Source organism: Schistocerca serialis, unplaced genomic scaffold (genome assembly GCF_023864345.2).
Source record: "Schistocerca serialis cubense isolate TAMUIC-IGC-003099 unplaced genomic scaffold, iqSchSeri2.2 HiC_scaffold_1417, whole genome shotgun sequence".
Classification (NCBI taxonomy): Eukaryota; Metazoa; Arthropoda; class Insecta; order Orthoptera; family Acrididae; genus Schistocerca; species Schistocerca serialis.
Window position 1 is genome coordinate 12,100,318 of NW_026047644.1, and position 7,526 is coordinate 12,107,843.

Sequence of the window (7,526 nt, forward strand, 5' to 3'; positions counted from 1 at the left end):
CGCCAGGTGGAAATGGCATGGCAAGCCGTTCCACAGGACTACATCCAGCATCTCTACGATCGTCTCCATGGGAGAATAGCAGCCTGCATTGCTGCGAAAGGTGGATATACACTGTACTAGTGCCGACATTGTGCATGCTCTGCTGCCTGTGTCTATGTGCCTGTGGTTCTGTCAGTGTGATCACGTGATGTATCTGACCCCAGGAATGTGTCAATAAAGTTTCCCCTTCCTGGGACAATGAATTCACGGTGTTCTTATTTCAATTTCCAGTAGTGTATGTTTTGAACCATTCCTGTGACACTAGTTATAGATTCCGATGCTTCAGTTCAGGTTTACTGTATCCTTCTGACCTTCTTATTGACGATGAAACACAGTAATTGCATCTGAATTAAATACAAAAGGCACAATGACGATATAAGTACAAGAAAACTGACTCTTCATACTGTCTACGTTTGAACCATTCATGTGACACTAGTTATAGATTCCGATGCTTCACTTTAGGTTTACTGTATCCCTCTGACCTTCTTATTGACGATGAAACACAGAAATTGCATCGGAATTAAATACAAAAGGCACAATGTCGACTTAAGTACAAGAAAACTGACTCTTCTTACTGTCTATGATTGAACCATTCCTGTGACACTAGTTATAGATTCCGATGCATCACTTCAGGTTTACTGCATCCCACTGACCTTCTTATTGACGATGAAACACAGAAAATGCATCGGATTTAAATACAAAAGGCACAATGCCGACTTAAGTACAAGAAAACTGACTCTTCTTACTGTCTACATTTTGAACCATTCCTGTGACACTAGTTATAGATTCCGATGCTTCACTTCAGGTTTACTGTACCCCTCTGACCTTCTTATTGACGATGAAACACAGTAGTTGCATCGGAATTAAATACCAAAGGCACAATGCCGACTTAAGTACAAGCAAACCGACTCTTCTTACTGTCTATGCTTTGAACCATTCCTGTGTCACTAGGTATACATTCCGGTGCTTCACTTGATGTTTACTGTATCCCTCTGACCTTCTTATTGACGATGAAACACAGAAATTGCTTCGGAATTAAATACAAAAGGCACAATGCCGACTTAAGTACAAGAAACCTGACTCTTCTTACTGTCTATGTTTGAACCATTCCTGTGACACTAGTTATAGATTCTGATGCTTCACTTCAGGTTCACTGTATCCCTCTGACCTTCTTATTGACGATGAAACACTGAAATTGCATCGGTATTAAAAACAAAAAGCACAATGCCGACGTAAGTACAAGAAAACTGACTCTTCTTACTGTCTATGTTTTGAACCATTCTTGTGACACTAGTTATAGATTCCGATGCTTCACTTGAGGTTTACTGTATCCCTCTGACCTTCTTATTGACGATGAAACACAGAAATTGCATCGGAATTAGATACAAAAGGCCCTACGCCGACTTAAGTACAAGAAAACTGAATCTTCTTACTGTCTATGTTTTGAACCATTCCTGTGACACTAGTTATAGATTCCGATGCTTCACTTCATCTTTACTGCATCCATCTGACCTTTTTATTGACGACGTAACACAGAAATTGCATCGGAATTTAATACAAAAGGCACAATGCCGACTTAAGTACAGGAAAACTGTCTCTTCTTACTGTCTATGTTTGAACCATTCATGTGACACTAGTTATAGATTCCGATGCTTGACTCCAGGTTTACTGTATCCCACTGACCTTCTTATTGACGATGAAACACAGATATTGCGTCGGAATTAAATACAAAAGGCACAATGCCGACTTAAGTACAAGAAAAATGAGTCTTCTTACTGTCTATATTTTGAACCATTCCTGTGACACTAGTTATAGATTCCGATGCTTCAGTTCAGGTTTACTGTATCCCTCTGACCTTCTTATTGATGATGAAACACAGTAATGGCATCTGAATTAAATACAAAAGGCACAATGACGATATAAGTACAAGAAAACTGACTCTTCTTACTGTCTATGTTTTGGACCATTCATGTGACACTAGTTATTGCTTCCGATGCTTCGCTTCAGGTTTACTGTATCCATCAGACCTTCTTATTGACGATGAAACACAGAAATAGCATCGGAATTAAATACAAAAGGCACAATGCCGACTTATGTACAAGAAAACTGACTCTTCCTACTGTCTACGATTGAACCATTCATGTGACACTACTTATAGATTCCGATGCTTCACTTTAGGTTTACTGTATCCCTCTGACCTTCTTATTGACGATGAAACACAGAAATTGCATCGGAATTAAATACAAAATGCACAATGCCGACTTAAGTACAAGAAAACTGACTCTTCTTACTGTCTATGACTGAACCATTCCTGTGACACTAGTTATAGATTCCGATGCATCACTTCAGGTTTACTGCATCCCTCTGACCTTCTTATTGACGATGAAACACAGAAAATGTATCGGATTTAAATACAAAAGGCACAATGCCGACTTAAGTACAAGAAAACTGACTCTTCTTACTGTGTACTTTTTGAACTATTCCTGTGACACAAGTTATAGATTCCGATGCTTCACTTCAGGTTTACTGTACCCCTCTGACCTTCTTACTGACGATGAAACACAGTAATTGCATCGGAATTAAATACGAAAGGCACAATGCCGACTTAAGTACAAGCAAACTGACTCTTCTTACTGTCTATGCTTTGAACCATTCCTGTGTCACTAGGTATACATTCCGGTGCTTCACTTGAGGTTTACTGTATCCCTCTGACCTTCTTATTGACGATGAAACACAGAAATTGCTTCGGAATTAAATACAAAAGGCACAATGCCGACTTAAGTACAAGAAACCTGACTCTTCTTACTGTCTATGTTTGAACCATTCCTGTGACACTAGTTATAGATTCCGAGGCTTCACTTCAGCTCAACTGTATCCCTCTGACCTTCTTATTGACGATGAAACACTGACATTGCATCGGAATTAAATACAAAAAGCACAATGCCGACTAAAGTACAAGAAAACTGACTCTTCTTACTGTCTATGTTTGAACCATTCCTGTGACACTAGTTATAGATTCCGATGCTTCACTTCAGGTTTACTGAATCCCTCTGACCTTCTTATTGACGATGAAACACAGAAATTTGCATCGGAATTAGATACAAAAGGCCCAACGCCGACTTAAGTACAAGAAAACTGAATCTTCTTACTGTCTATGTTTTGAACCATTCCTGTGACACTAGTTATAGATTCCGATCCTTCACTTCATGTTTACTGTATACATCTGACCTTCTTATTGACGACGTAACACAGAAATTGCATCGGAATTTAATACAAAAGGCACAATGCCGACTTAAGTACTAGAAAACTGACTCTTCTTACTGTCTACACTCCTGGAAATGGAAAAAAGAACACATTGACACCGGTGTGTCAGACCCACCATACTTGCTCCGGACACTGCGAGAGGGCTGTACAAGCAATGATCACACGCACGGCACAGCGGACACACCAGGAACCGCAGTGTTGGCCGTCGAATGGCGCTAGCTGCGCAGCATTTGTGCACCGCCGCCGTCAGTGTCAGCCAGTTTGCCGTGGCATACGGAGCTCCATCGCAGTCTTTAACACTGGTAGCATGCCGCGACAGCGTGGACGTGAACCGTATGTGCAGTAGACGGACTTTGAGCGAGGGCGTATAGTGGGCATGCGGGAGGCCGGGTGGACGTACCGCCGAATTGCTCAACACGTGGGGCGTTAGGTCTCCACAGTACATCGATGTTGTCGCCAGTGGTCGGCGGAAGGTGCACGTGCCCGTTGACCTGGGACCGGACCGCAGCGACGCACGGATGCACGCCAAGACCGTAGGATCTTACGCAGTGCCGTAGGGGACCGCACTGCCACTTCCCAGCAAATTAGGGACACTGTTGCTCCTGGGGTATCGGCGACGACCATTCGCAACCGTCTCCATGAAGCTGGGCTACGGGCCCGCACACCGTTAGGCCGTCTTCCGCTCACGCCCCAACATCGTGCAGCCCGCCTCCAGTGGTGTCGCGACAGGCGTGAATGGAGGGACGAATGGAGACGTGTCGTCTGCAGCTATGAGAGTCGCTTCTGCCTTGGTGCCAATGATGGTCGTATGCGTGTTTGGCGCCGTGCAGGTGAGCGCAATAATCAGGACTGCATACGACCGAGGCACACAGGCCCAACACCCGGCATCATGGTGTGGGGAGCGATCTCCTACACTGGCCGTACACCACTGGTGATCGTCGAGGGGACACTGAATAGTGCACGGTAGATCCAAACCGTCATCGAACCCATCGTTCTAACATTCCTAGACCGGCAAGGGAACTTGCTGTTCCAACAGGACAATGTACGTCCGAATGTATCCCGTGCCACCCAACGTGCTCTAGAAGGTGTAAGTCAACTACCCTGGCCAGCAAGATCTCCGGATCTGTCCCCCATTGAGCATGTTTGGGACTGGATGAAGTGTCGTCTCACGCGGTCTGCACGTCCAGCACGAACGCTGGTCCAACTGAGGCGCCAGGTGGAAATGGCATGGCAAGCCGTTCCACAGGACTACATCCAGCATCTCTACGATCGTCTCCATGGGAGAATAGCAGCCTGCATTGCTGCGAAAGGTGGATATACACTGTACTAGTGGCGACATTGTGCATGCTCTGCTGCCTGTGTCTATGTGCCTGTGGTTCTGTCAGTGTGATCATGTGATGTATCTGACCCCAGGAATGTGTCAATAAAGTTTCCCCTTCCTGGGACAATGAATTCACGGTGTTCTTATTTCAATTTCCAGTAGTGTATGATTTGAACCATTCCTGTGACACTAGTTATAGATTCCGATGCTTCAGTTCAGGTTTACTGTATCCCTCTGACCTTCTTATTGACGATGAAACACAGTAATTGCATCTGAATTAAATACAAAAGGCACAATGACGATATAAGTACAAGAAAACTGACTCTTCTTACTGTCTATGTTTTGGAGCATTCATGTGACACTAGTTATTGCTTCCGATGCTTCCCTTCAGGTTTACTGTATCCATCAGACCTTCTTATTGACGATGAAACACAGAAATAGCATCGGAATTAAATACAAAAGGCACAATGCCGACTTATGTACAAGAAAACTGTCTCTTCTTACTGTCTATGTTTGAACCATTCATGTGACACTAGTTATAGATTCCGATGCTTGGCTCCAGGTTTACTGTATCCCACTGACCTTCTTATTGACGATGAAACACAGATATTGCGTCGGAATTAAATACAAAAGGCACAATGCCGACTTAAGTACAAAGAAACTGAGTCTTCTTACTGTCTATATTTTGAACCATTCCTGTGACACTAGTTATAGATTCCGATGCTTCAGTTCAGGTTTACTGTATCCCTCTGACCGTCTTATTGACGATGAAACACAGAAAATGTATCGGATTTAAATACAAAAGGCACAATGCCGACTTAAGTACAAGAAAACTGACTCTTCTTACTGTGTACTTTTTGAACCATTCCTGTGACACAAGTTATAGATTCCGATGCTTCACTTCAGGTTTACTGTACCCCTCTGACCTGCTTATTGACGATGAAACACAGTAATTGCATCGGAATTAAATACGAAAGGCACAATGCCGACTTAAGTACAAGCAAACTGACTCTTCTTACTGTCTATGCTTTGAACCATTCCTGTGTCACTAGGTATACATTCCGGTGCTTCACTTGAGGTTTACTGTATCCCTCTGACCTTCTTATTGACGATGAAACACAGAAATTGCTTCGGAATTAAATACAAAAGGCACAATGCCAACTTAAGTACAAGAAACCTGACTCTTCTTACTGTCTATGTTTGAACCATTCCTGTGACACTAGTTATAGATTCCGAGGCTTCACTTCAGCTCCACTGTATCCCTCTGACCGTCTTATTGACGATGAAACACTGACATTGCATCGGAATTAAATACAAAAAGCACAATGCCGACTAAAGTACAAGAAAACTGACTCTTCTTACTGTCTATGTTTGAACCATTCCTGTGACACTAGTTATAGATTCCGATGCTTCACTTCAGGTTTACTGAATCCCTCTGACCTTCTTATTGACGATGAAACACAGAAATTTGCATCGGAATTAGATACAAAAGGCCCAACGCCGACTTAAGTACAAGAAAACTGAATCTTCTTACTGTCTATGTTTTGAACCATTCCTGTGACACTAGTTATAGATTCCGATGCTTCACTTCATGTTTACTGTATCCATCTGACCTTTTTATTGACGACGTAACACAGAAATTGCATCGGAATTTAATACAAAAGGCACAATGCCGACTTAAGTACAGGAAAACTGTCTCTTCTTACTGTCTATGTTTGAACCATTCATGTGACACTAGTTATAGATTCCGATGCTTGGCTACAGGTTTACTGTATCCCACTGACCTTCTTATTGACGATGAAACACAGATATTGCGTCGGAATTAAATACAAAAGGCACAATGCCGACTTAAGTACAAAGAAACTGAGTCTTCTTACTGTCTATATTTTGAACCATTCCTGTGACACTAGTTATAGATTCCGATGCTTCAGTTCAGGTTTACTGTATCCCTCTGACCGTCTTATTGACGATGAAACACAGTAAATGTATCGGATTTAAATACAAAAGGCACAATGCCGACTTAAGTACAAGAAAACTGACTCTTCTTACTGTGTACTTTTTGAACCATTCCTGTGACACAAGTTATAGATTCCGATGCTTCACTTCAGGTTTACTGTACCCCTCTGACCTTCTTATTGACGATGAAACACAGTAATTGCATCGGAATTAAATACGAAAGGCACAATGCCGACTTAAGTACAAGCAAACTGACTCTTCTTACTGTCTATGCTTTGAACCATTCCTGTGTCACTAGGTATACATTCCGGTGCTTCACTTGAGGTTTACTGTATCCCTCTGACCTTCTTATTGACGATGAAACACAGAAATTGCTTCGGAATTAAATACAAAAGGCACAATGCCAACTTAAGTACAAGAAACCTGACTCTTCTTACTGTCTATGTTTGAACCATTCCTGTGACACTAGTTATAGATTCCGAGGCTTCACTTCAGCTCCACTGTATCCCTCTGACCTTCTTATTGACGATGAAACACTGACATTGCATCGGAATTAAATACAAAAAGCACAATGCCGACTAAAGTACAAGAAAACTGACTCTTCTTACTGTCTATGTTTGAACCATTCCTGTGACACTAGTTATAGATTCCGATGCTTCACTTCAGGTTTACTGAATCCCTCTGACCTTCTTATTGACGATGAAACACAGAAATTTGCATCGGAATTAGATACAAAAGGCCCAACGCCGACTTAAGTACAAGAAAACTGAATCTTCTTACTGTCTATGTTTTGAACCATTCCTGTGACACTAGTTATAGATTCCGATGCTTCACTTCATGTTTACTGTATACATCTGACCTTCTTATTGACGACGTAACACAGAAATTGCATCGGAATTTAATACAAAAGGCACAATGCCGACTTAAGTACTAGAAAACTGACTCT